The 27614-nt window shown below is 39.7% G+C and overlaps 1 pseudogene across 3 annotated transcripts in view; it reads left to right on the top strand.

Moving 5' to 3' along the window:
- CCDC162P (coiled-coil domain containing 162, pseudogene) overlaps positions 1-27614 on the top strand; it is a 150664-nt pseudogene that overhangs the window by 53212 nt on the left and 69838 nt on the right. For all 3 annotated transcript variants that reach the window (XR_009495807.1, XR_003036370.2, XR_003036369.2), the window contains exons 12-17: positions 1650-1743; positions 2412-2546; positions 9360-9517; positions 10641-10752; positions 12462-12511; positions 22254-22430. The product of XR_009495807.1 is annotated as a coiled-coil domain containing 162, pseudogene, transcript variant X3 (transcript). The remainder of the gene's footprint in view (positions 1-1649; positions 1744-2411; positions 2547-9359; positions 9518-10640; positions 10753-12461; positions 12512-22253; positions 22431-27614) is intronic.

Genomic DNA, 27614 nt, shown 5'->3' with positions numbered 1-27614 from the left:
GGAAGGGAATCTTCCCTCCCCCCCATACAAAGTCAGCCTTTGATGCCTACCAGGGATAAACTCATCTCCCTCTTCTTTCCTTGTCTGTCTTCCCCTGAGGGTCTTAGCTCTGTCCTGGAGATTCCTGATATGAGTCCCCCCAAAAGGAAGGCAGAGCTGACTCTAAAGGAGGGAAGGTCACCTTTGCTTTGCTATTGTGTATTACTGCTCAGAGTATAGCAGTATGCTAAAGGAGAGAGCATAGGCTGGAATGAAGGGGTTAGGACCACAGAGTGAATTTCTCAACCTCAGAAATTTGAAATCTGAGGTTGGAAAACTCTCTTTGAGAGGGCTGTTCTTTACATCAGAGGTAGTTTAATAACATCTCCAATCTCTACCTACCAGATGTCAGCAGTATGCTTTCCCTCATTTGTGATGATCAAAAATGTCTCCAGCCATTGCCACTTGTTCCCTGAAAGCAAAATCCCCCATGCTGTATCCTGTCATATAACCTAAACCAAAAAGGTGATTTATTGTAAAGATACAAAGATATCTCACAGAAGCTGAAGGCAGAAAGTGTGATTGGGCCTCAAACGAGGCTAGGTCTCCAACCTGGAGCCAAGCTGTTCTCTGGATCATCAAGGGCCTCCTGCCAGAGCTGTTATTTTACACTGCTGTGAAAATAGGCCATATTTTTGTTCAGCCAGAATCAACCAATCAACACAAACTGTCTGAATGTTCTGTGGCCTGGCCAAGTGGTGATTGGTCCTCCCACTGATGACCCAGAGATCCTTCAAGATCTGAAGCACTTTCTGAATTACCAGGGGAAGGTTTTTACATCCAAGGAACTTGTATCTTGAATTTGCATTTGTTTTATGTATGTTAATTCCTTCAAGTTATCACTTTGGAGTGCCATTACAACAACATATACCAAACACGAGCATTATTGTTGTTGTTCAGTCAGCATTATTGTTGTTCAGTCGCTAAATCAGATCCAACTTTTTGTGACCTCATGGACTGCAGCACGCCAGGCTTCCCTGTCCTTCACTGTTTCTCAGAGTTTGTTTAAACTCATGTCCATTGAGTCGGTGATGCCATCCAACCATGAGCATAGTGACTTACATTTTGAGAAGCACATTCATGCATATTATCTCCGTTAAGATAGGTGATATTTCCATTTACAGATGAAGGAACCAAGATTCCTAGATATTCAATTACTTGACAAAGTCTTAGAGTTATGAATGAAGGACCATGTCCCAAGGCAGAAACATGGCTGCAAAGACCATTTAGTTGATTGTTGGAGTCATGGGAGAGAGTGAGGAAGTGAATAAATGGGGCCAAGTCAGTGAGGGGCCTGTGCAAATGAGGTCAAGAAGGTAAGAGGAAATATGGAAGAGAGCAAAGGAATAGTGACCATGAGAAAAGAATTTCAGAAAGTCTATCTCAGATGGTTACCACAACCAAACTGCAAGAAGATTGAGGCCAGTAAGGACTGAAAAGACCCTGGAGCCCTTCAGCTTTTGGATGGAAATACTAAGTCTTGTGTAAAATCTGTCCTTGCTGTTACTACTGGTATTTCAGAGCCGATCATGTCACTCTGTCCCTTCAGAACAGGCATCTCCTGGCTAACTGTACGGCACATCAAAACAACATCATGTTTCTTCTTGCAGATATTCTCCTGCTACTCTTGTCTTAGCTATCTCCGAAGTGGATGATAACCAAATTGGCAAATTTAGTTTTTATACAAAGGAAGCCATTCTTAAGGTAAATTATTTTTTTTTCTAAAAAGGAAACGAAAGTAAAATTAAGCAACTTGTTTGTGTATTCCTTAAAAAGTATAATGTTTAATTCACATTAGTTTGACCCCGTATACAAGAAAAGATTTCACCTTCATAAATAATGATGATGGCTTTCCTTGTCTGACATATAATACCTCTTGAGATAACCTCTGCTTGGTATTAAAAAGAAACCCATGTTGGGACTTCCCCAGCAGTCCAGAGATATTTTCAAACCTGGTGTTATTTTTCCCTGCCACTCAGATGGACTTCTTTGCTTCTGTGTGTGTGTGTGCAGGTTTGTATTTGTGTGTGTATGTTTTAAACATTAATCTAATGTTGGCAGTTTTACAAGAGCCTGCCTTTGAGCGTATGTTTGCTAGTTCATCAGAGCCTATGTATCCTGTATCTGACAACTGGGGAAACCTGATGGTGTCCAGATACAGAGCAATTCGGCCTAGAGCCTGCCCTCACAGGATGAAATACTGCTTAGGGAGAAACCAGCTTTAGGCCTGTCGCTGAGGAGCAAGGGTCTCAGCAAATCCAACAGTTTGATCCATGTATTTACGTGTTGAGTGAGTGGTGATCCCCACCCTCAACTTAATCTCTTTCTGTAAGAGAGAAATTGCTAATTACTTTCACATTTTCTTCCTTTAGCTCTTGTGCCATTCAGGAGTGGAAAATATGCAAGTGACCCTAGCATGCCAGGCTACTCAGAAGAATGCTTTAATGGTGGCTGTCCAGCAGGCATCCTTCTATCACACACCCCGTGGGAGCTGTCCCCCTATCAAGGTCAGCCGTAAGAGAAGCCTGAGGCACTCTCCCTCCATTCCCCTTCCCCTCCCTCACTTTGACACTCCTCCCTACTTTCTTTCTTCCCATCCTTCCATCTCCCTCCTTCCCTTTCTCCCTTTTTGACCATTTCCCCCTATCTTTTTATTTTCTTTCCTTCCCTCTTCCCCTCCCTTTCTCCTTTCCTAATACATAGTAACACATGATCAGATTCTTACTGGGTCTCTTAATTTACAGAGCTTTGCTAATAATTTTAATTTTTCCGTTGTGTGTAATGCTGTAATATTGACTAGCTAGAATCAACCAGCAGAAAATAGCCTGTTCCTCCACTCCTACCCTTTGTAGATAAATGATTCCATTGTTTTCTGTTTTATCATTCCTGTATTTCTTATTGCAAAAGTAAGCATACATTTGCCCTTCTTTTTGTCACAATAGGTAACACAAAATATATTCTCTTGAACTTTTTAGTTGTTATTGAGATACAATTCACATTACATAAAATTCACCCATTTAACATATAATTCGCAGGATCATACCATCATCACCACCATCTAATTCCAGAATATTTCCTCATTCTCAAAAAGAAATCCTAATCCGCATCCCCCACTTTCCTCATCTCCTAGCAACGAGTAATCCACTTTCTGTCTCTGTAGACTTCCCTATTCTAGACATTTCATATAAATTGAATCGTACAACATATGGCCTTTTAGGTCAGAATTTTTTCACTTAGGCACAATGTTTTCAAGTTTCATCCATGTCGTAGCATGTACCAGTACTTCATTTTCTTTTTGTTTTATTTTTTACTGATGAATAGTATTCTAGTATATGTATATACCACATTTTATTTATCCATTTATCAATTGACAGACCTTGGGTTGTTTTTACTTTTTGATTATTATAAATAACACTGCCATGAACATTTAAGTATAAGTTTTTCGAAGGACATATGCATGTTTTGAGTTTCCTAACACTTATTATTGTCTTTTTAATTTTAGCCATCCTAATAGGGTAAAATGATTTCTCATTGTGACTTTGATTTGTATTTTTCTAATTACTTATGACGTGACATTGAGCATATTTCCATGTGCTTATTGACTATTTATATATATATATATATATTAAAGAAATGTCTACTCAAATCCTTTGCCCTTTTATAAAGTTGGATTTTTTTGTTACTGAGTTGTAAGAGTTATTTGCATATTCTGAATACAGGTTCCTTATCAAGTATATGATTGGCAAGTAGATTCTTTTATTATGAAGATCATCTTCTTACTTTCTTGATGATGTTCTTTGAAACAGAAGTTTTTCATTTTGATGTGTCTAATTTACCTAGTTTTCTTTTTTAACTTGTTCTTTTGGTGTTATATTAATATTTAAGAAGCCATTGTTTAATCCAAAGTCACAAAAATTTACTCCTATGTTTTCTTCTAAAAGTTTTGTAGTTATAGCTCTTACTTTCAGGTCTATGATTCATTTATAGTTAATTTTTATATGTAGTATGAGATAGGGCATCCAAGTTCATTCTTTTGAGTGTAGTAATCCAGCTGTCCCAGTACCATTTGTTGAAAGGACTCATCTTTCCCCATTGAATTGTCCTGGCACCCTTAACAGAAATCAATAGACCATAAATGTAAGGGTGTATTTCTGGACTCTTGATTCTATCCCACTGGTCTATACGTTTGTTTTCATGCCAGTACCACTGTGTTTTGATCACTGTAGAGTTGTGATAAGTTTTGAAATTAAGTACAAGTCTTCCAACTTTGTTCTTTTTCAAGATTGCTTTAGCTATTGGTCCTTTGCATTTTCACATGAATATTAGGATCAGCTTGTCAATTTCTGAAAAAATAAAGCCATTTGGGACTTTGACAGGGATTGCATTGAACCTGTAAATCAGTTTGAATACTATTACCATCTTAACAATATTAAATCTTCTGATCCATGAACATGGGAAGTCTTTTCATTTATGTCCTCTTTAATTTCTTTCAACAATATTTTATAGTTTTCAGTGTACAGGTTCTATACTTCTCTTGTTAAATTAATTCCAAAACATTTTATTATTTGTAAATTATTGTAAATGGAATTGTTAGTTTCATTTTCAGTGTTCATTATTAATTTATAGAAATACAATTGATCTTTTATTTTGCAATCTTGCTAAGCTTGTAAATTCCTTAGGATCTTCTATGTAAAAGATTATGTCTTCTGCAAATAGAGATAAATTTAACATTCTCTTTTCATTCTGGATGCCTTTTGTTACCTTTTCTTGTCCAATTGCCCTAGCTAGACACTGTAGTACAAGGTTGAATAGAAACAGTGAGAATGGATATTATTGTCTTATTCCTTATCTTAGGAGGAAAGCTTTCAATCTTTAACCATTACATATGATGTTAGCTATGAGTTTTTCTTAGATAATTTTTTTTTACCAAGTTGAGGACATTCACTTTTATTCATAGCTTTTTGATGATTTTATCATGAAGGGGTTTTCGATTTTATCTGTATATAATACTCTAAGGCATTTTTTTCCACTTAACAGTATATCCTAGAAATCACTCTGAATTAATTCACAGAGATTTCCCCCCATTTCCAAAAACAACTTTATATAGTTCACTCTTATGTGTATATACTTGTGAATATAATTTAGGTGCAAAATTAAATATAACTTTAGGAAGTCAACTTTCCAGATGGTCTTAAACATTCTCTAAGCCTTATGAATTCTATATTGTTGTTGTTCAGTCGCTGAGTCATATCTGACTCTTTGTGACCCCATGGACTGCAGCACTCGAGGCTTCCCTGACCTTCACTATCTCCCAGAGTTTGCTCAAACTCATGTCTGTAGAGTCGGTGATGCCATCCAACCATTTCATCTTCTCTCCTGCTTCTCCTCCTGCCCTCAGTCTTTCCCAGCATCTATATTCTTGATATATGAATCCTATACAGCTTACCACATTTTACCCCTTAGCACATTTCTCTATTTTCACTCTTTACATTAATAAAAGAGTATACATTCATAAGTATGGCAAGAATATTCAATCTTCACTTCTACTGCCAAATACTAATTCCCATAGAAATCAAATACTGAAGTAGAAAATAGGGATAGAGTAAGTTATATTGATTTTTAAAAATTCAACCCCTCAAGTCTTAATTCAGTACATACTTTAAGTTAGGCTCATCAGATAATACTGAGGTCTGATTCATGAAGTGAAAATGAAAGTGTTTGTCACTTAGTTGTGTCCAGCTCTTTGTGATCCCATGGACTGTAGCCTGCCAGGCTTCTCTGTCCATGGAATTCTCCAGGCAAGAATACTAGAGAAATTATATCTGGTGTATAAAATGGGGACAGGCTCATAAGTGGTTTAAATACAAGGAATAATAGAGGTTCAACAAGCTATAGGAGGACTTTTAAAAAAAGAGAGCTCACATCTGGGGAACCAGAAAGGGCAGCACAGAGTGGGGACATTTGGAAAAACTTGAAGGATGAGTGTTTTGACTGGCAGAGATGACTATGTGATCATTTTGAGTAGAGAGAAGACCTTCTGATGCTCAAGCATACTATGAAAAGACAAATGAGTACTAGGAAAAAATGGATGCCCAGCTTGGCCCCACCTGTGGTTTTCATGCATAGTTGACATATGGAATCTTTTCTTCAATTAATCTTAAGAAGAATACCAATATGTAAAACAGATATAAGTGGGGTTTTCCAGGTTGAGAGGCTTTTATGTCACTTCCTGAGATTCCTCCAGGAAGTAAATGGTGAAAGTCACCAAATAGGAAGATACAACAGGGGTGGGAAGGCATTTAGAGTAATAGCCTGAAACGACATAGCACAAGGAGGGGTAGAGAGGACTAGGGTTATATATATGTATGTGAATACATGAATATATATAGTAATACATGTGAGTTTTATATATATATGTGTGTGTATTTATATACTCTTCTACAGATGTGGGACAGGATGAAGTCTAATGATATAGTAAGGAAGAATAAATGATGGAGACATTGAGAGGGAACAAGGGAAAGGAAGGGAAAGGAGGGAGGAAGGAAGGAAAGAAACAGAAAGAGAATAAAATTGTTACTGTGTAATAAAATGAAATTGTAATACAATTGATACAGTAATAAAATTGATACAGTAATAAAATTGATACAGTAATAAAATTTTTACTGTGTCCAGGCCAAAGGTGTAGAGTGTTTCAAGAAGAAATGAGTCACCAAGGAAGATGAGCAGGTGACAGATAAACACATAAATAATGTTCAACAACATTAATTATTAGAGAAATGCAATTAAAACTCCAGTGAGCAACCCCTGCACACCCACTAGAATGGCTAAAATTTAAACTATTCTGAGTCTTGGCATGACATGGAGGATCGGAAACTCATACACTGCTGATAGGAATGCAAAATGGTTACCTTGCAAAACAGCTTGGCAGTTTCTTAGAAAGTTAAACATATACTTACCATATGATTCAGCCATTTCACTCCTAGGTATTTACTTAAGAGAAATGAAAGCACATGTCCGTCCAAAGACATACGTAAATGTTTATAGCAGCTTTATTTAAAACAGCTAAGAGCTGGCAAAAATCCAAATGTCCACCACCAGGTGAATAGATAAATAAATTGTGGTATATTTTACAGTGGAATATTGCTCGGCAATACAAAGAAATAAGTTGTTGACATAGACAACAATATAGATGAAGCCAAACCAAAAAAAGTATATATAACTGCATGATTCCATTTATATAAAATTCTAGGAAATGCGTTCTAATCTATAGTTGGAGAAAGCAGAGCAGTGATTGCTTGAGGAAGCGGGCTGGGTAGGAGGGATGGCTATGGGCTTTAGTTTTATTGCAGCAATGGTTTCACAGTTGTATACTTATTAGATAAGTCCAAACTTATCTAATTTACTTTATACTTTAATTACTGTATACTTTGTGTGTTGTTTACTGAATGTCAATTATACCTAAATAAAGCTATTATATTTTAGGAGGAGGAGGAAGAAGTTAAATTAAATGTAGAGGGAAGAACAAGAAGAGCAGGAATTGAAATTAGGCTATTTTACATTCTCAGAAGTTCATTGCTGACTCTGAGAGAGCTATTCTAATGGGGTTGGAGTGAAAGCCAGACTACCAGAGTAGAAAAGTAAGAGAATGATAGAAATGTAGAAGCAGAGAATATTTACAGCTTCTGCATTTGTCTGCTAGGGAAGCCATACCAAAGTAGTATTGACTGGTAGCTTAAACAACAGAAATTTATTTTTTCATAGTTCTGGAGGCTTAAACAACAGAAATTTATTTTTTCATAGTTATGGAGGCTAGAAGTCCAAGATCAAGGAGGCAGCATGTCAGTTTCTAGTAACAGTTCTCTTCCTTGCAGATGGCCACATTCTCACTGTCCTCACAAGGCAGAAAGAAAGTCCTGGTGTCTCTTCTTCTTCTTATACCAGCTTTATCAGCCCTATCAGATTAGGGTCCTGCCCTTTGACGTCATCTAATCCTAATTGCCTCCCAAAGGCCCCATTTCTAAATGCCATCACATTGGGGGTTGGGGCTTCAATCTAAGAATTTATGAGGAGACAGAAACATTTAGTCCATCATAACTCTTTAAGAAATTGGATCAGAATTTAAAAAGAAGCTTGAGGTGTAGGAGAATTAAGAATAAAATAGATGTAATCATATTTGTAGGAAGGGACTGGAAAAGAAATTGAGGCTAGAAACAAAAGATCCTCATAGTTGGGATTTTCAATGCACTGAGGGGAGTCAAGAAATTAAGGGTTCAATTTAGCAGTTTCTATTGTCTGGGCATGGTGGTAAGCTAAAGTGATGGATGAGCCTGGACTCATGGAATGTGCTGAACAACCTTGGAGATGGAGGACATTACCCTTTCTTTCCAGGTGAAGAAATAGGCTGATAGGTTAAGGGACAGAGCCAAGATCACCTGCTGAGTGTCAGCACTGGGCTCTGATTACAGAGCTTGTTTTCTTTCCTCTTAGCTCACTCATATCCTTTCTAAGGCCCCTTGTGTCTTCTGAACTAGTATATTCTACTATTTTTAGGAGACTGGGATAGCCTGAGTCTTCAGAAAAAATCAAGATGGAAACTTTAGACTTTTTAACTCAAGATTTTTTTTCTTTTGCCTCATTTTCCTTTCCTTCAGTAATTCAGCTGTGGAAAGCCTTCTTTCTTTGAAAAAGAATGGGCTTTCCTTTGAAGGCTTAATGTTTTTCTTTTAGTTAGTATTTTAGAAAAATGTAAAAGAATCCCATCTATCTTTCCTTGTATTTATCCTCCATAAATAATAGGAATATTGGAAGATAGAGATTTCCCTTTTTTTCTTCCCACTCTTCCTTCCCCTCTTGCCCATCATCCCTCCACCTCTCCCTCCTTCATTAATACATTGTACAGGGCAGCTTATACAGCCCACCTCCATCTGCTTAGGTCGTACCAGAATGGCACCCTGAGATGATTCTTCAGATCTTGTACCCTGAAGTTCATCAGCTGTATTCTTGAGAGGCCCCTATACAAAGCACTCCAACTAGCCACCTTGTAAGATGGAGAAATTTTTCGGAGAGCACTTTAGACAACTCTGTTCTGTAAATAGTCACATTTAGTGCTTCACCCTTTCATTGTACAAAGTGGTATCTCTTCCATGTGCTCCCTTACTTGTTCTCTTCTCTTCTCTCCCTTCTACTCTCTCTCACCCCTAGGGTACCAGGCCATTTACATGTATTTGGGATCAGTTATAGCTGTTAGATAATTTTACTGTCAGTACCACAAGACTTACAAATTCAACAAATTTAATTCACTTTGGTTTGAAATATTGTAGGAAATAAGTTCTGGTCTGAGAAATCATAGTGGAGTGGGTCCAACCAGAAGAAGAAATTCCAGAATTGTGAATGGCATAGAAGGCATGCTGTTAGCCCCAATTCCAAAAGTCTCAGATGCCCTAACTCATCCTTCAAAAAGATTCCAGGCTACCAAAAGGTACTGCACGGGGGTAGCAGTGGGCGGTTGTTTATAATAACAAAAGTATCCTCTTTTAAGTCATTTAATACAAGTATTATGGGATTGGAGGATGCCTAAACTTCCAGAGTGACCAGCATGTGTTAAAATTTTTAAGACCTTGTCTGAAAACATTGTATGAACACTAAGAAGGCTTAGCTTCTAATACGCTCCAGTCTATGAAGGAGAGTCAACAGTTTCCAATTTCAACCTCTTTTCTCTTCTCCCTCTTTTCCTTTATCTTTCTCTTCCTGTCTTCCCCTCCTTCCCTCTCTATTTTTCAAACTCCAAAGAAGGTAGAACATAAGGAAGAAGAGTATGAGCATGTCCAAGTTTTCCACTTCTATTTTAAACAGAAAAGGACAGAACTACCCTCACTATCCTACCAAGGGTTTTTCCATTGCTTAGAATAATAGAATGGTAACTGTCAGAGAGGCAGGCCCTCTGCAGATATGTATCTGTAAACTAGGGACATCCTGTTATATCCTGATCTCATCTCACTGTGACGAAGAAAGAGGTTTGTATTCTGTAACAATTACGAATACTCTGAATAACTGAGGCATACCAATGACACTCTAGTCTAATCCTGGCAAATTTAGAATGAAAAAGAAAATGACAGGCAAATCTTCTCTGCTCCTCAAGATGCCATTAATCTGACACATGGCCAGAGTTCAAGTGTCCTAAATCCACACTTCAGTGTGTGGATGGGAGATTTAAGACCAATGTGTCTAGTCAAGAGGACCCTTACAAGGCCACATCAATCCAGGGACCCCTACAGTTCAGACCAGGAAGGTACAAAGGGACACTGGGAGTACAAACACTGGGCCAGGCTATGAAGTTTAGGAGTGGGGAGGGACTGCTGGTGCATGCTTTAGGCACAGTGTGGTCCCCAACAAGGCTGGTGACACAGCAGCATGCCCAGTGAATAGAAGAGGAACACTTGAAGCAGGTGAGGACCACAGAAGCAGAGCTACCTGCTCTCCTGCTGCAGTACCCAGTTTGCAGCCCCAGGTGCTCCGTCAGTCAGGGAGTTCTCAAGTTGTCCTCTTGTCGTATGAGCACTCATCTCCTGCCTTGGGCTCACATGCCTCTGTTCACTTGTCAGGGCTCCGGAAGCTTTCGTGTCTATTCAACTAGAAAAGGTGGGGCTGCGGGACATGATGCTGAACGCCTTCCTCCTCAGGAAACAAGCCATGGCTGACAGAATGAAAAACCTTGTGAGTAGAGTAAGAAGGGCTCCCTAAAGATCTCATCAGCTTTTACATTTGAGCAAGTAAGAAATCCTTAACTTGGAACCTGTTGCTTTCAGCCTATTTGGGTAAAACCATGGAAAATATAAAGAACTGAAAAAGAGAGTTCAATAAGAAATAGAAAGGAAGTCAGCTAATTGCAGTCTACTTTTTAAAATATGTACATTTTTCCAAGGGCACATTATGCTTTGTCACTTTCTAAAAAGAAAGTTTCAGTACCTGCTTGGAAACATTTGATGGTTCCTGAGTGACCCACAGGTGCTTAGGAGGTTTAGACAAGGTGAGCAAGGGCATTTGCCATCTGTTAGGTTGGCAATTCACCTGTTGGATTGCTGACATAACCACTCTGTTTTTCAGACACTACCACCATGTTTGCATTTAAGGATTTTATACTAACCTAACCTTTGGAAAATCCATAGATGGAGGAGCCTGGTAGGCTGCAGTCCATGGGGTCGCTAAGAGTCAGACATGACTGAGCGACTTCACTTTCATTTTTCACTTTCATGCATTGGAGAAGGAAATGGCAACTCACTCCAGTGTTCTTACCTGTAAAATCCCAGGGACAGGGGAGCCTGGTGGGCTGCCATCTATGGTGTCGCACAGAGTCAGACATGACTGAAGTGACTTAGCAGCAGCAGCAGCAACCTTTGGGGTGCCATTTCCTTCTCCATAAAATTTAAACCTTTAGTCAATTAAAAGTGTTGCTTATTTTTATGAATATCATTTCATTATTCATTACTTTTTTGATGAGGGAGTCCTTAGGCTAATATATAGTTATTTGGGAATGAAATGACGAGGTTTATAATCTCTAGGCTTTGTTCTTTTATTACTGAAAAGGAAGGACTTCAATTTACCTAATTCAGTTCTACAAATTGGATATGATGGAAGCTAGGGCTTCTAGATTACTGCTCAGCAATGATGTGGGCAAACGACTCCTTCTGATAAGTACTTAAGTAAATTACTTTGATACATAAATTACTCTTTATAATATTAAAAAAATACTGACCAAGTGAAAATGTATTAGCTCATTAACTGCCCTTCAGGAATATCCAATGCCTATCAGATTAGAAAGGATTCAGGCAAGATAATTGTTAGTTTTGTCAAGGTCTGGGATTTTAGCCCACTTATAAGCTAAGAAGGTAGCCTGTTACTGCTCTGAGGATGCTGACAGAGAACACTAGACTCTTAGGTCAGAGAAAAACGACTTTGTTACTCACAGCAGAGCCAGCATCATAAGCCTCACGTTTGTGTCATTTCCCTTTGCCTCCCAAGTCCCAGGGGCAACATGGAGGAGCCGAGGTTGAACACAGTTTTGTGTCAGAGTTGAAGAATACTGAGTTTAGGAATCTACCTCTATTATAGCAAACTTGCTCTATTTCATGGAGGGAGACATTACCTCATTCCTCCAGACTGCTCTCTGCAAACATAACCCTGAGAAATGGTTCAGGTAAAGAATAGTCAGGGCGTTGAATTCTTGGTGTACTCACAAGATGTGCAGGAGTAGAAAAGACCCACAGGGGGAGTACCTCCCAGTAGGTTGACCTTCAGAAAGAACATCTCAACTGTGTGACCTACTCCCACTTTAAGTTGGCTATAAGTTTGTGCACGTGTATTAGCTTGGGGAATTCTTATAGCCAATTGTCTAATAGGAAAACTATCATTCTCTTTTATCACAGGATGAAATTGGGAAAGTCAAGAGAGATGTTATAGTTGAATATTGCCAGAAGTGAGTATAATATATGTAAACTATACATTCTGATTTCTGACTCTGAACTCAATAAACAGCAGTATTATATAGAAATCTGGACAATTAGTTAGCTGGTTTGTGTTTAAATAAGCCTATTTAACAGTCCTATTGTTGTTCAGACACTAAGTCATGTCCAACTCTTTGCAACCCTATGGACTGCAGCACAGTCCTTCACCAAGCCTCCCTGTCCTTCACCATCTCCTAGAGTTTACTTAAACTCATGTCCATTGAGTCGGTGATGCCATCCAACCATCTCATCCTCTGTCGTCCCCATCTACTCCTGCCTTCAGTCTTTCCCAGCATCAGGGTGTTTTCCAATGAGTCAGCTCTTTGCATCAGGTGGCCAAAGTATTGGAGTTTCAGCTTCAGCATCAGTCCTTCTGATTAATATTCAGAGTTGATTTCCTCTAGGATTGACTGGTTTGATCTCTATACTGTCCAAGGAACTCTCAAGAGTCTTTTCCAGAACCACATTTCAAAAGCATCGATTCTTCAGTGTTTATCCCCCTTTATATCCAACTCTTACATCCATATATGACTACTGAAAAAACCACAGTTTTGACTAGACAGACCTTTGTTGGCAAAGTGATGTCTCTGCTTTTTAAACACTGTCTAGTTTGGTCATAGCTTTTCGTTCAAGGAGCAAGCATCTTTTAATTTCATGGCTGCAGTCACCATCTGCAGTGATTTTGGAGCCCAAGAAAATAGTCTGTTACTGTTTCCACTGTTTCCCCATATATTTGCCATGAAGTGATGGGACCAGAGGCCATGATCTTAGTTTTTTGAATGTTGAGTTTTAAGCCAGCTTTTTCACTCTTCTCTTTCATCTTTATCAAGAGGCTCTTTAGTTCCTCTTTGCTTTCTGCCATTAAGGTAGTATCATCTGCATATCTGAGGTTATTGATATTTCTCCCAGCAATCTTGATTCCAGCTTGAGCTTCATTCAGCCTGGCATTTCTCATGACGTACTCTGCACATAAGTTAAATAAGCAGGGTGACAATGTACAGCCTTGAAATACTGCTTTCCCAGTTTTGAGACAGTCTGTTGTTCCATGTCTAGTTCTAACTGTTGCTTCTTGACCTGCACACAGGTTTCTCAGGAGGCAGGTAAGGTAGTTTGGTATTCCCATCTCTTTAAGAATTTTCCACAGTTTGTTGTGATCCACACAGTCAAAGCTTTGGCATAGTCAGTAAAGCAGAAGTAGATGTTTTTCCGGAACTCTCTTGTTTTTTTGATGATCCAGTGGATGTTGACAAGTTGGCCTCTGGTTCCTCTGCATTTTCTAAATCCAGCTTGTACATCTGGAAGTTCTTGGTTCACATACTGTTGAAGCCTAGCTTGAAGGATTTGTGTGTGTGTGTGTGTGGTTTATTTTTTTATTTTTATTTTTTTAAATTTAATTTTATTTTTAAACTTTACAATATTGTATTAGTTTTGCCAAATATCAAAATGAATCCACCACAGGTATGCCCGCGTTCCCATCCTGAACCCTCCTCCCTCCTCCCTCCCCTACCCTCCCTCTGGGTCGTCCCAGTGCACCAGCCCCAAGCATCCAGTACCGTGCATCGAACCTGGACTGGCGACTCGTTTCATACATGATATTATACATGTTTCAATGCTATTCTCCCAAATCTCCCCACCCTCTCCCTCTCCCACAGAGTCCATAAGACTGATCTATACATCGGTGTCTCTTTTGTTGTCTCTTACACAGGGTTATTGTTACCATCTTTCTAAATTCCATATACATGTGTTAGTATACTGTACTGGTGTTTTTCTTTCTGGCTTACTTCACTCTGTATAATAGGTTCCAGTTTTATCCATCTCATTAGAACTGATTCAAATGTATTCTTTTTAATGGCTGAGTAATGCTCCATTGTGTATTTGTACCACGGCTTTCTTATCCATTCATCTGCTGATGGACAACTAGGTTGCTTCCATGTCCTGGCTATTATAACAGTGCTGCGATGAACATTGGGGTACACGAGTGTCTTTCCCTTCTGGTTTCCTCAGTGTGTATGCCCAGCAGTGGGATTGCTGGATCATAAGGCAGTTCTATTTCCAGTTTTTTAAGGAATCTCCACACTGTTCTCCATAGTGGCTGTACTAGTTTGCATTCCCACCAGCAGTGTAAGAGGGTTCCCTTTTCTCCACACCCTCTACAGCATTTATTGCTTGTAGACTTTTGGATCGCAGCCATTCTGACTGGTGTGAAATGGTATCTCATAGTGGTTTTGATTTGCATTTCTCTGATAATGAGTGATGTTGAGCATCTTTTCATGTGTTTGTTAGCCATCTGTATGTCTTCTTTGGAGAAATGTCTATTTAGTTCTTTGGCCCATTTTTTGATTGGGTCATTTATTTTTCTGGAGTTGAGGTGTAGGAGTTGCTTATATATTTTTGAGATTAGTTGTTTGTCAGTTGCTTCATTTGCTATTATTTTCTCCCATTCTGAAGGCTGTCTTTTCACCTTGCTAATAGTTTCCTTTGTTGTGCAGAAGCTTTTGAGTTTAATTAGGTCCCATTTGTTTATTTTTGCTTTTATTTCCAATATTCTAGGAGGTGGGTCATAGAGGATCCTGCTGTGATGTATGTCGGAGAGTATTTTGCCTATGTTCTCCTCTAGGAGTTTTATAGTTTCTGGTCTTACGTTTAGATCTTTAATCCATTTTGAGTTTATTTTTGTGTAAGGTGTTAGAAAGTGTTCTAGTTTCATTCTTTTACAAGTGGTTGACCAGTTTTCCCAGCACCACTTGTTAAAGAGATTGTCTTTAATCCATTGTATATTCTTGCCTCCTTTGTCAAAGATAAGGTGTCCATATGTGCGTGGATTTATCTCTGGGCTTTCTATTTTGTTCCATTGATCTATATTTCTGTCTTTGTGCCAGTACCATACTGTCTTGATAACTGTGGCTTTGTAATAGAGTCTGAAGTCAGGTAGGTTGATTCCTCCAGTTCCATTCTTCTTTCTCAAGATAGCTTTGGCTATTCGAGGTTTTTTGTATTTCCATACAAATTGTGAAATTATTTGTTCTAGCTCTGTGAAGAATACCGTTGGTAGCTTGATAGGGATTGCATTGAATCTATAAATTGCTTTGGGTAGTATACTCATTTTCACTATATTGATTCTTCCAATCCATGAACATGGTATATTTCTCCATCTATTAGTGTCCTCTTTGATTTCTTTCACCAGTGTTTTATAGTTTTCTATATATAGGTCTTTAGTTTCTTTAGGTAGATATATTCCTAAGTATTTTATTCTTTCCATTGCAATGGTGAATGGAATTGTTTCCTTAATTTCTCTTTCAGTTTTCTCATTATTAGTGTATAGGAATGCAAGGGATTTCTGTGTGTTGATTTTATATCCTGCAACTTTACTATAATCATTGATTAGTTCTAGTAATTTTCTGGTGGAGTCTTTAGGGTTTTCTATGTAAAGGATCATGTCATCTGCAAATAGTGAGAGTTTTACTTCTTCTTTTCCAATTTGGATTCCTTTTATTTCTTTTTCTGCTCTGATTGCTGTGGCCAAAACTTCCAAAACTATGTTGAATAGTAATGGTGAAAGTGGGCACCCTTGTCTTGTTCCTGACTTTAGAGGAAATGCTTTCAATTTTTCACCATTGAGGATAATGTTTGCTGTGGGTTTGTCATATATAGCTTTTATTATGTTGAGGTATATTCCTTCTATTCCTGCTTTCTGGAGAGTTTTTATCATAAATGGATGTTGAATTTTGTCAAAGGCTTTCTCTGCATCTATTGAGATAATCATATGGTTTTTGTTTTTCAATTTGTTAATGTGGTGTATAACATTGATTGATTTGTGGATATTGAAGAATCCTTGCATCCCTGGGATAAAGCCCACTTGGTCATGGTGGATGATCTTTTTAATGTATTGTTGGATTCTGATTGCTAGAATTTTGTTAAGGATTTTTGCATCTATGTTCATCAGTGATATTGGCCTGTAGTTTTCTTTTTTTGTGGGATCTTTTTCAGGTTTTGGTATTAGGATGATGGTGGCCTCATAGAATGAGTTTGGAAGTTTACCTTCCTCTGCAATTTTCTGGAAGAGTTTGAGCAGGATAAGTGTTAGCTCTTCTCTAAATTTTTGGTAGAATTCAGCTGTGAAGCCTTCTGGACCTGGGCTTTTGTTTGCTGGAAGATTTTTGATTACAGTTTCAATTTCCGTGCTTGTGATGGGTCTGTTAAGATTTTCTATTTCTTCCTGGTCGAGTTTTGGAAAGTTGTACTTTTCTAAGAATTTGTCCATTTCTTCCACGTTGTCCATTTTATTGGCATATAATTGTTGATAGTAGTCTCTTATGATCCTTTGTATTTCTGTGTTGTCTGTTGTGATCTCTCCGTTTTCATTTCTAATTTTATTGATTTGATTTTTCTCCCTTTGTTTCTTGATGAGTCTGGCTAATGGTTTGTCAATTTTATTTATCCTTTCAAAGAACCAGCTTTTGGTTTTGTTTATTTTTGCTATGGTCTCTTTTGTTTCTTTTGCATTTATTTCTGCCCTAATTTTCAAGATTTCTTTCCTTCTACTAACCCTGGGGTTCTTCATTTCTTCCTTTTCTAGTTGCTTTAGGTGTAGGGTTAGGTTATTTATTTGACTTTTTTCTTGTTTCTTGAGGTATGCCTGTATTGCTATGAACTTTCCCCTTAGGACTGCTTTTAAAGTGTCCCACAGGTTTTGAGTTGTTGTGTTTTCATTTTCATTCGTTTCTATGCAAATTTTGATTTCTTTTTTGATTTCTTCTGTGAGTTGTTGGTTATTCAGCAGCATGTTGTTCAGCCTCCATATGTTGGAATTTTTAATAGTTTTTCTCCTGTAATTGAGATCTAATCTTACTGCATTGTGGTCAGAAAAGATGCTTGGAATGATTTCTATTTTTTTGAATTTACCAAGGCTAGATTTATGGCCCAGGATGTGATCTATCCTGGAGAAGGTTCCATGTGCGCTTGAGAAAAAGGTGAAATTCATTGTTTTGGGATGAAATGTCCTATAGATATCAATTAGGTCTAACTGGTCTATTGTATCATTTAACGTTTGTGTTTCCTTGTTAATTTTCTGTTTAGTTGATCTATCCATGGGTGTGAGTGGGGTATTAAAGTCTCCCACTATTATTGTGTTATTGTTAATTTCTCCTTTCATACTTGTTAGCATTTGTCTTACATATTGCGGCGCTCCCATGTTGGGTGCATATATATTTATAATTGTTATATCTTCTTCTTGGATTGATCCTTTGATCATTATGTAGTGACCGTCTTTGTCTCTCTTCACAGCCTTTGTTTTAAAGTCTATTTTATCTGATATGAGTATTGCTACTCCTGCTTTCTTTTGGTCCCTATTTGCATGGAAAATCTTTTTCCAGCCCTTCACTTTCAGTCTGTAGGTGTCCCCTGTTTTGAGGTGGGTCTCTTGTAGACAACATATGTAGGGGTCTTGTTTTTGTATCCATTCAGCCAGTCTTTGTCTTTTGGTTGGGGCATTCAACCCATTTACATTTAAGGTAATTACTGATAAGTATGATCCCGTTGCCATTTACTTTATTGTTTTCGGTTCGAGTTTATACAATGTTTTTGTGTTTCCTGTCTAGAGAATATCCTTTAGTATTTGTTGGAGAGCTGGTTTGGTGGTGCTGAATTCTCTCAGCTTTTGCTTGTCTGAGAAGCTTTTGATTTCTCCTTCATATTTGAATGAGATCCTTGCTGGGTACAATAATCTGGGCTGTAGGTTATTTTCTTTCATCGCTTTAAGTATGTCTTGCCATTCCCTCCTGGCTTGAAGAGTTTCTATTGAAAGATCAGCTGTTATCCTAATGGGAATTCCCTTGTGTGTTATTTGTTGTTTTTCCCTTGCTGCTTTTAATATTTGTTCTTTGTGTTTGATCTTTGTTAATTTGATTAATATGTGTCTTAGGGTGTTTCACCTTGGGTTTATCCTGTTTGGGACTCTCTGGGTTTCTTGGACTTGGGTGATTATTTCCTTCCCCATTTTAGGGAAGTTTTCAACTATTATCTCCTCAAGTATTTTCTCATGGTCTTTCTTTTTGTCTTCTTCTTCTGGGACCCCTATGATTCGAATGTTGTAGCGTTTAATGTTGTCCTGGAGGTCTCTGAGATTGTCCTCATTTCTTTTAATTCGTTTTTCTTTTATCCTCTCTGATTCATTTATTTCTACCATTCTATCTTCTAATTCACTAATCCTATCTTCTGCCTCTGTTATTCTACTATTTGTTGCCTCCAGAGTGTTTTTAATTTCATTTATTGCATTATTCATTATATATTGACTCTCTTTTATTTCTTCTAGGTCCTTGTTAAACCTTTCTTGCATCTTCTCAATCTTTGTCTCCAAGCTATTTATCTGTGATTCCATTTTGATTTCAAGATTTTGGATCAATTTCACTATCATTATTCGGAATTCTTTATCAGGTAGATTCCCTATCTCTTCCTCTTTTGTTTGGTTTGGTGGGCATTTATCCTGTTCCTTTATCTGCTGGGTATTCCTCTGTCTCTTCATCTTGTTTAAATTGCTGAGTTTGGGGTGTCCTTTCTGTATTCTGGCAGTTCGTGGAGTTCTCTTTATTGTGGTGTTTCCTCGCTCTGTGTGGGCTTGTACAGGTGGCTTGTCAAGGTTTCTTGGCTAGGGAAGCTTGTGTCAGTGTTCTGGTGAGTGGAGCTGTATTTCTTCTCTCTGGAGTGCAATGAAATGTCCAGTAATGAGTTATGGGATGTCTATGGTTTTGGGGTGACTTTGGGCTGCCTGTATCTTGGAGCTCAGGGCTGTGTTCCTTACTGCTGGAGAATTTGCTTGGTATGTCTTGCCCTGAAACTTGTTTCGCCCAGAGAGGTTTACAGCATTATATGGAGAAGAGCAGAGTGAGGAGGGAGGTAGATGTGACCCGAATGAGATGAGGTGGAGTCAATAGAGGAGAGAGTGGGCTATTCAGTAATCTCTTCCTTATGTGCACTCCACAATTGGACCACTCAGAGTTGTTCACAGAGTTATACAAAGAAGAGAAGAAGGAAGAAGGTGGCAGAGGTGGCCAGGAGGATAAATGGGGGGAATGAAAAGGAGGGAGACAGATCCAGCCAGTAATCATTTCCCTAAGTGTTCTCCACTGTCTGGAACACACAGAAATTCACAGAGTTGGGTAGAGTAGAGAGGGGTTAGGGAGGAGACACAGGTGACCTAGTGGAGAAAAAGGAGAGTCCAAAGGGAGAGAGAACAGTTAAGCCAGTAATCTCGCTCCCTAGTGAAAAATGGGTACTGAAGATTGGGTTCTTAAAGGTACAAAATTGGTAACAAATACATAGAAGCAAAAATTTAAAATCTAGAGTAGAGTTTGGAATTTCAAAAATATGATGTTAAAGAAAAGAAGAAGGAAAAGAAAGAGAGAAAAAACAAACAAACAAAAACAAACAAGGTCGCAAAAATTATACAGAAAATATAGGTACAAAATTGATAACTAATACCAAAAAGCAAAAGTTAAAAATCTAGAGTAGAGTTTGGAATTTCAAAAATACAATGTTAAAAAAAGAAGAAGAAAAAGAGAGAGAAAAAAACAAACAAACAAGAACAAACAAGGTCGCATAAATTATAAAAAAAAAAAATTCTGGTACAAAATTGATAACAAATACCAAAAAGCATAAATTAAAAATCTAGAATAGAGTTTGGAATTTCAGATATACAATGTTATTTAAAAGAAGAAGAGAAAGAAACAGAGAAAAACAAAAAGTAAAAATAAAAAAGGGTCACAGAAATTATATAAAAACAAAAACAAAAAAAAACTATAGGTACAAAATTGATAACAAATACTAAAAAGCTAAAATTAAAAATCTAGAGTAGAGTTTGGAATTTCAAAAATACAATGTTAAAGAAAAGAAGGGAAAAGAAAAAAAAGTCAAAAAAATTATTTAAAAAAATATATATATATGAAGTTTGCTTTAAAAAAAATAGGGTCTTTTTTTTTTTTTTTTTTTGCAAAGTAATCGGTTATAAAAGTGGAAATTAAAGGAATAATAGAGGACTTAAATTTTTTTTTTTTTTTTATAGGCTCACTTGTTCAGTCGCACTGAGGGGAGGTAGGGAGGGATGCTGCAAACAAATAACACTGGCGTGTGCTTGCAGTGCCTCAGCCACACTGGGTCTGCCCCCAGTTCACGACGCGTGTAGCCTCTCTGCCCACGCTGCTCAGGTTCTAGGTTGCTCCGCCGGGAACCATCCGCGGCCCACCCTGGGCTGCCTGTACTTCCCGGGTCCAAGCCGCTCAGGTTCAGGCACTCGGGTAGTCCTCAGAGGCGCAGACTCTCAGTTGGGCCTGCGTTTTGTGCCCTTCCCAGATCCAAGCAGCTCAGGTGATGAGGTGTTTTGCGCGCGCGATTGCTGCGACTTATCGCCTCCCCACCACTCGGTTATCTAGTTTTGCACCGGCACACCTTCTCAGGCAGATGTTGACCGTCCAGACCCCCAAGAAGTTTTAGTTAGCAAAGAAGCCTGCTTACAGTTTTATAGATAATGTCTCTCTGGGGCTGCGATTGTCCCCTTCCGGCTCTGGCTGCCTATCACCAGAGGGGGATGGTCTGCCGCCAGCTATCTCTGTTCAGTCCTTTATTCCGTGTGTGGGTCTGGCGGTGTCATAGGTTAGGGCTGGCTTTTCGCGTGGTAGATATCCCACAGTCTGGTTTGCTAGCCCAAATTATTTCGCTCAGATAGTGCTCGGGGTATTCAGGCCAGATTCTTGCGATGCAGCCCGCGCCGCGCCTCCCTGCCCAGCCCCCGCTTGCTAATGGCGTGTGCAGGCGTCTGCGCTGCTTCTCCGCTGGGAGAGTTACCGTAGGGCTTGCAATGTGTGGGTTTTAATTATTTATTTTTCCTCCCTGTTATGTTGCCCTCTGTGCTTCCAAGGCTCGGCACAGATTCGGCAGTGAGAAGGTTTCCTGGTGTTTGGAAACTTCTCTCTTTTTGAGACTCCCTTCCCGGGACGGAACTCCGTCCCTCCCTCTTTTGTCCCATTTTTTGTCTTTTGTATTTTTCCCTACCTCCTTTCGAAGACTTGGGTTGCTTTTCTGGGTGCTTGATGGCCTCTGCCGGCTTTCAGAAGTTGTTTTGTGGAATTTACTCGGCGTTTAAATGTTCTTTTGATGAATTTGTGGGGGAGAAAGTGTTCTCCCCTTTCTACTCCTCCGCCATCTTAGCTCCTCCTTCTAGCTTGAAGGATTTTGAGCATTATTTTGCTAGCATGTGAAATGAGTGTAATTGTGCGGTAGTTTGAACATTTTTTGGCATTGCCCTTCTTTGGGATTGGATTGAAAACTGACATTTTCCAGTCCTGTGGCCACTGCTGAGTTTTCCAAATTTGCTGTCATATTGAGTGCAGCATTTTAACAGCATCATCTTTTAGAATTTGAAATAGCTTAGCTGGAATTCTATCACCTCCACTATTTTTTTCATAGTAATGTTTCCTGGATGAAAGCAAATTGAACTGTCCTCTGACACACAGAGGAAGCAGTATCAGAAATGACAGATAAGAGGCACTTGGAAGAGGTTCATGCCTTTGTGTTCAGGCAATAGCAATCTGACCAAGTCAGAAGTTTCTTCTTGACAGAAGTCCTCTATTCTCTTTGAAAAATCTCCAGGGACTTAGCGAACTTCTGTGAGAGATTGAACAACTTGAATTCACCTCTGCACATTATCTCTTCTTCTGACTTCAGGTTCAACCGCCATATGTCTCACTATGCTCTTCGGGGGCAGATCATAGCATACTACAACAGCCTGAGAGCCCTACTGGACGATTTCCCTACTATCAGAGATACTTTTTTCATGGTGGGACAACGACAAGAAAATAAGGAGTTGAGGGACTCCAATGATGGCCTCAAGAATGACCCCAGGTGTGGAATTTTCTTTTGAGCTTGTTATTCCCCCATCCCCTCCCCACTCCTCCCAGGGTAGAGGTTTATTGAGTTTGGTGTTTAACCTTGATTTTCTGTCCAGAAGGGCAAAAGAAAGAGTTAATACTCTAAGAATAAGAGTATCTTTGTGTTTGAATACAGAAGGAGTTCTTTGTTTATGGGCTGTATGACTGCTTTTTCAATCTATGAAGTTTTGTTTTGCCCTGGAGTACCCAGAAATTTTCATCAGTCACACCCTTTTACATAAGCCAGAATCTAAAATAAGCAAACAAATAAGTAGACATAATCTAGAACTGTTGTGGCTTTAAATATTCAGGAAAAAAAAAAAAAAAACTATACTTCAGTGCTTTGGGTAAATCAGTGTCCTTCTGTACTTCTCTGATATCAGTCAGTTCAGTTCCATTGCTCAGTCGTGTCTGACTCTTTGCGAGCCCATGAATCGCAGCATGCCAGGCCTCCCTGTCTATCACCAGCTCCTGGAGTTCACTGAGACTCACGTCCATCGAGTCAGTGATGCCATCCAGCCATCTCATCCTCTATTCTCCCCTTCTCCTCCTGCCCCCAATTCCTCCCAGCATCAGAGTCTTTTCCAATGAGTCAACTCTTCGCATGAGGTGGCAGTGTCCTGCTAAGGATTCTAAGACACCCCAAGCTTATGAGATTGTTGTGATTGATTGGCAATGACCATGGTCAAGGAAAGGGAGAAAGGAGGCCTCCCTGCTTGTGTTTGCCATCTCCTTGACTAGAAGAGTCCCATATATTCTATAGGTTTAAAATTCTAAGATGCTACTTAATCCTTAAAGAGCTGAAACATACTGTTTAGTTTTAGCAGAGACACCCTGCCCCTGAACCAGAACCTAAATAGAAGAGGGGCCAGGGGAAGCTCTCTTGCAAAGAAGGATGCCCCTTGAGAGCTCTGTGGCCTTCATGGCTCTAGAGTAGACTGGAGTCTGGAGACTAGGCTGACGCTTGGCCATACTCCCAGGAGCAAGGAGTAGTGGTGTTGGCTGATGGGTGATTGAAGAAGGGACTAAGAGAGACGACACTAATACTCAAGCCCTTACTGTGTGACAGGCAGATCCACCACTCTCCCACACAGCTGCTTTATGAATAAGAAAGTGCTGTTTCCTCTGGGCAGGGGTAGTCCCATGCCAGGGTGCAGAGTTTGGCGAGTCAAGTATAGGCTGGATTTTAGCTACTGTTGGTTGCCTCAGGGCACAAACTGAACAATGGTACATGGTAGCCTTGGTGCCAAGAGCTGTATAGCAATGAATTAAACATGGTTCCCGCCCTTCAGGCAAGGGGAAATAGACAATGACCAAACATTGTGATAAAAAATAAAATTAAAGTATAATGAAAGAACCCACCAGGAAATATTCAGTATTATCTGAAGGATCAGGGAGGTGGGGATGAAGAACTAGGTGGGCTTCAGGGAAGGGGGTACACTAAACCTGGGTCTTGAAAAGACTAGTGTTTCAGGTGGACAAGGAAAGAAATTCAATCCAAGCTGGGAGACCCACATAGATATGAGACAGCATATCTCATGATATGAGACAGCCATGTGGACCTCCCCGTGGCTCCTGTTCCAGGGTATATGAGAATGAATTGGGGAAGCAGAATAGATAGTGCAACGGGCAAGATCCAGAAGTCTGCTCTTTGTCCTTCAACAAACAGGCTTCCTTGGTAGCTCAGACAGTAAAGCATCTGCCTGCAGTGCAGGAGACCTAGGTTCAATCCCTGGGTCAGGAAGATCCCCTGGAGATGGAAATGACAACCCACTGCAGTATTCTTGCTTGGAGAATTCCGTGGACAGTGGAGCCTGGTGGGCTACAGCCCATGGGCTCACAAAGAGTCGAACATGACTGAGTAACTAACACTTTCACTTTCAAACAGGGAGAAGGGGGCAAGATGATTGTTGGTGCCCATTTAGGAACCTACTGAAACTGCGCAGACAAGAGATGTTTAGGGAGGTTAAATCAGCGAGGTGCTGGGTTTAATGCAGAACTGAGTGAGGAGAAGGAAGAGGAATCTAGGATGTTACCCAAAGTCTCTGGCTTGTGAATAAAATGATGGTAGTCTTGCTGTTGTTTAATGGGTACAGAATTCCAGTTTTGGAAGATGGAAAAAAATTTTTTTCTGGAGATAAATGGTGGCAGGTTGCACAACAGTGTAAATGGACTTAATCCACTGAAATGTGCACTTAAAAACAGTTAAAATGGTAATTTTATGTTATGTATATTTTATCACATTTTTTTAATGGGGGGAAAAAAAGAATGGTCATGCCATTAAGAGGAGAGATGTGGAGGGGGAGATAATGAATCACAGCTCAGAGGCACCAGCTATGAATATCTTTCCTTGGTCTCCCAACAAGTCTCAGACTCTTCTTATTCTAGATGTTCTCCACTTTCACATACTTCCATTCCTCCACACATCCATCACAGCATCATGCTTGCAAATCTAGCTGCCTCTGGAATGTAAGATCCTTGAGGGCAGAGCCTATCTTCACTTCATACCCTGGGTGTGTACCTCTGCCTTGGACCTTGGTTTGAAAGAGAGGATGGGGAGGGGTAAATGAGCCCTCAGGAAGTGGAGGCAGTTCCAGCCCCTTTGATTCAATTATGAAATAATAGACCATGTCATCATCTGCTGCTAGGAATCTGGTATGAGGCTTAAGGAAGATTTGGAGTTACTGAAAAAAGGAAATGGACATGAGAGCTGATCAAAGGAAAGAAAACCAATTTTTCTTGGCGTGACACAGCTCAGACTGGAAACCATTTATTTGTTGCATCAATAAATTTAGCGGTGTGATTTCCTCCAGCTGTGCTCAGCAACATGTGACTAGAAGCAGAAAGCAGACTAGCTAGAGGGATCCAGAGTTGGAGTTTTGCTAGATGGATGGGCTGTAAGTACGAAGAAGTAAAGAATTGAAGGTGCTGGTGGGAGTGTAGTTCGCATGATCAGCTGTGCTCATTGTTGATTGTAGTGTTTCTTTGGAGCACCTTTGAACAAATAACAGAGATAGGACGAGATTAAGCTGGTTTTGATCTGCTCCAGGACAGGACACTTTCAAACTATGGTGGGGCTTCCCTGGTAGCTCAGATGGTAAAGAATCCACCTGCAATGCAGGAGATATGGGTTTGATCCCTGTTCAGGACGATCCCCTGGAGAAGGAAATTTCAACCCACTCCAGTACTCTTTCTTGCCTGGAGAATTCAATGGACGGAGAAGCCTGGTGGGCTACAGTCCATGGGATCGCAAAGAGTCAGACACGACTGTGTGACTAACTTTAACTTTCAGGACAGGATAGTCTGACTTTTTGGTGGCTGAAATAAGAGAAGTTCTCCAAGCTAACACCACCGTACTTTGTTTCTGAACTTCAAATTACCTGTTTAAAATACTGAGACTTGAGACTAACCCAAGTAGAGTTTTAAAAATTTTAAGTTTCATATTCAGAATGTTTGATATGGAAAACATTAGACCTCAGTTAAAATGAATTACATTTTATTTTAGGAAATGAAATGGGTCATCTGAATTTCTCCTAAGGACCCAGAAATAATGACAATCAAAAACTGCCCCAGTGATTTCCAAAATGCTCTCTAGAAGGTGAAACCCTCCCATTGAGAGTCCTTGCTATAGACAATGGAGTGTGAATGGAAACTGCGCACAAGAGAGCTATGGGGTCAGTAGGACCTGAGGGGTAAAGAAGGAAGCATCTAAAAACCCTGGGTTCTGGTTTTGAAGACTTGGAGGTTATGGTTCTCTTAACACAGGACGAAGCCCAGGATCGGGGTGTGGGTGGGGGTGAGGAGTTCAGTTCTTGCCTTTTTTGACTGAGGTGGTCTGAGGCACTGCCAGCCAAGGTGGAACAAGTTGGGACCAAGGAACTATGTAAGGGCTTCTGAGGAACTGGCCATGTTCTATACCCCAGGCCAGGTAGTAGGTAACTGGGCTGTGTGAATCCTTAAACCAGACATATATGAATTATATTTGTAACCAAAAAACTGCTATACTGGTGCCTAAGAAATGATAAAGTATTGAGTTGGCCAAAAACTTCAATTAAGTTTTTGTAATATCTTATGGGTAAACCTGAAACAACTTTTTGGCCAACCCAATATCTGAAGAGGGGCTTCCCAGGTGGCAGCTAGTGGTAAAAAACCCTCTTACCAATGCAGGAGACTTAAGAGATGTGGGTTTGATCCCTGGGTCGGGAAGATCCCCTGGAAGAAGGCATGGCAACCCACTCCAGCATTCTTGCCTGGAGAATCCCATAGACACTGGAGCCTGGCAGGCTACAGTCCATGGGGTCTCAAAGAGTCTGACACAACTGAAGTGACTTAGCACAACATAGGAAGGAGGAAGGAAAAGAGGGCCTGAGTCTGGAGAACTTGACAGGAATCTGGCAGGGAAGGAAGGAAAACAGAGGCTGGTCTCTGGAGCCTGAATTCTACAACTGGACAAATCTGTGCTTAAATCTCAACTTCTTCTCTTACAAGTTGGTTAGGCAAGATCTTTGTAACCTGGTTGGTCAGTCAGTCAGTCAGTCAGTACAGTCGCTCAGTCGTGTCCAACTTTTTGCGACCCCATGGACTGCAGCATGCCAGGCCTCCCTGTCCATCACCAACTCTAGTTTACTCAAACTCATGTCCATTGAGTCGGTGATGCCATCCAACCATCTCATCCTCTAACCTGGTAGGGCCTCTGTGAACCAGGAACAGCATAGGAATGTCTCAAGTTTGTCATAAGAATTAAGTGAGAAAATTGTCACCCCCAGTATGGTGTCAGTGTTGTAGCCACACGTTCTGGGAAACAAACTCACTCAGAAGGACAATGCAGATAGTGGAGTGCAGTTTATTACACTGGCCGGCCCAAGGCAGAGTCTCCTCTTAGCCTAGGACCCCAACCAGTTTTTGTGAAAACCTTATATACCCCTAGGTGTACGTGCCCAAACCCACCTCCCTAAATTCCCTAAAACTAGCCTGAACAAAGGAAAAGAAAGATACAAAGATAACCGTGATTCATATGCCTTAGGCCTAGGTAGTTAACAGTGGACCATTATCAATAGGCCTGTGCTCATACCCCAATAAGCATAATAGAATTCATGATTCTATTTGGTTACACAGATAATTAGGGTATTCTTTTAGGGGACGGAGAGTCTAGGTATGA

Source organism: Bos taurus, chromosome 9, assembly GCF_002263795.3.
Source record: "Bos taurus isolate L1 Dominette 01449 registration number 42190680 breed Hereford chromosome 9, ARS-UCD2.0, whole genome shotgun sequence".
NCBI classification, from domain to species: domain Eukaryota; kingdom Metazoa; phylum Chordata; class Mammalia; order Artiodactyla; family Bovidae; genus Bos; species Bos taurus.
Note: the sequence above shows the minus strand (reverse complement) of the source record. Positions and strands in the feature narration are given on the sequence as shown.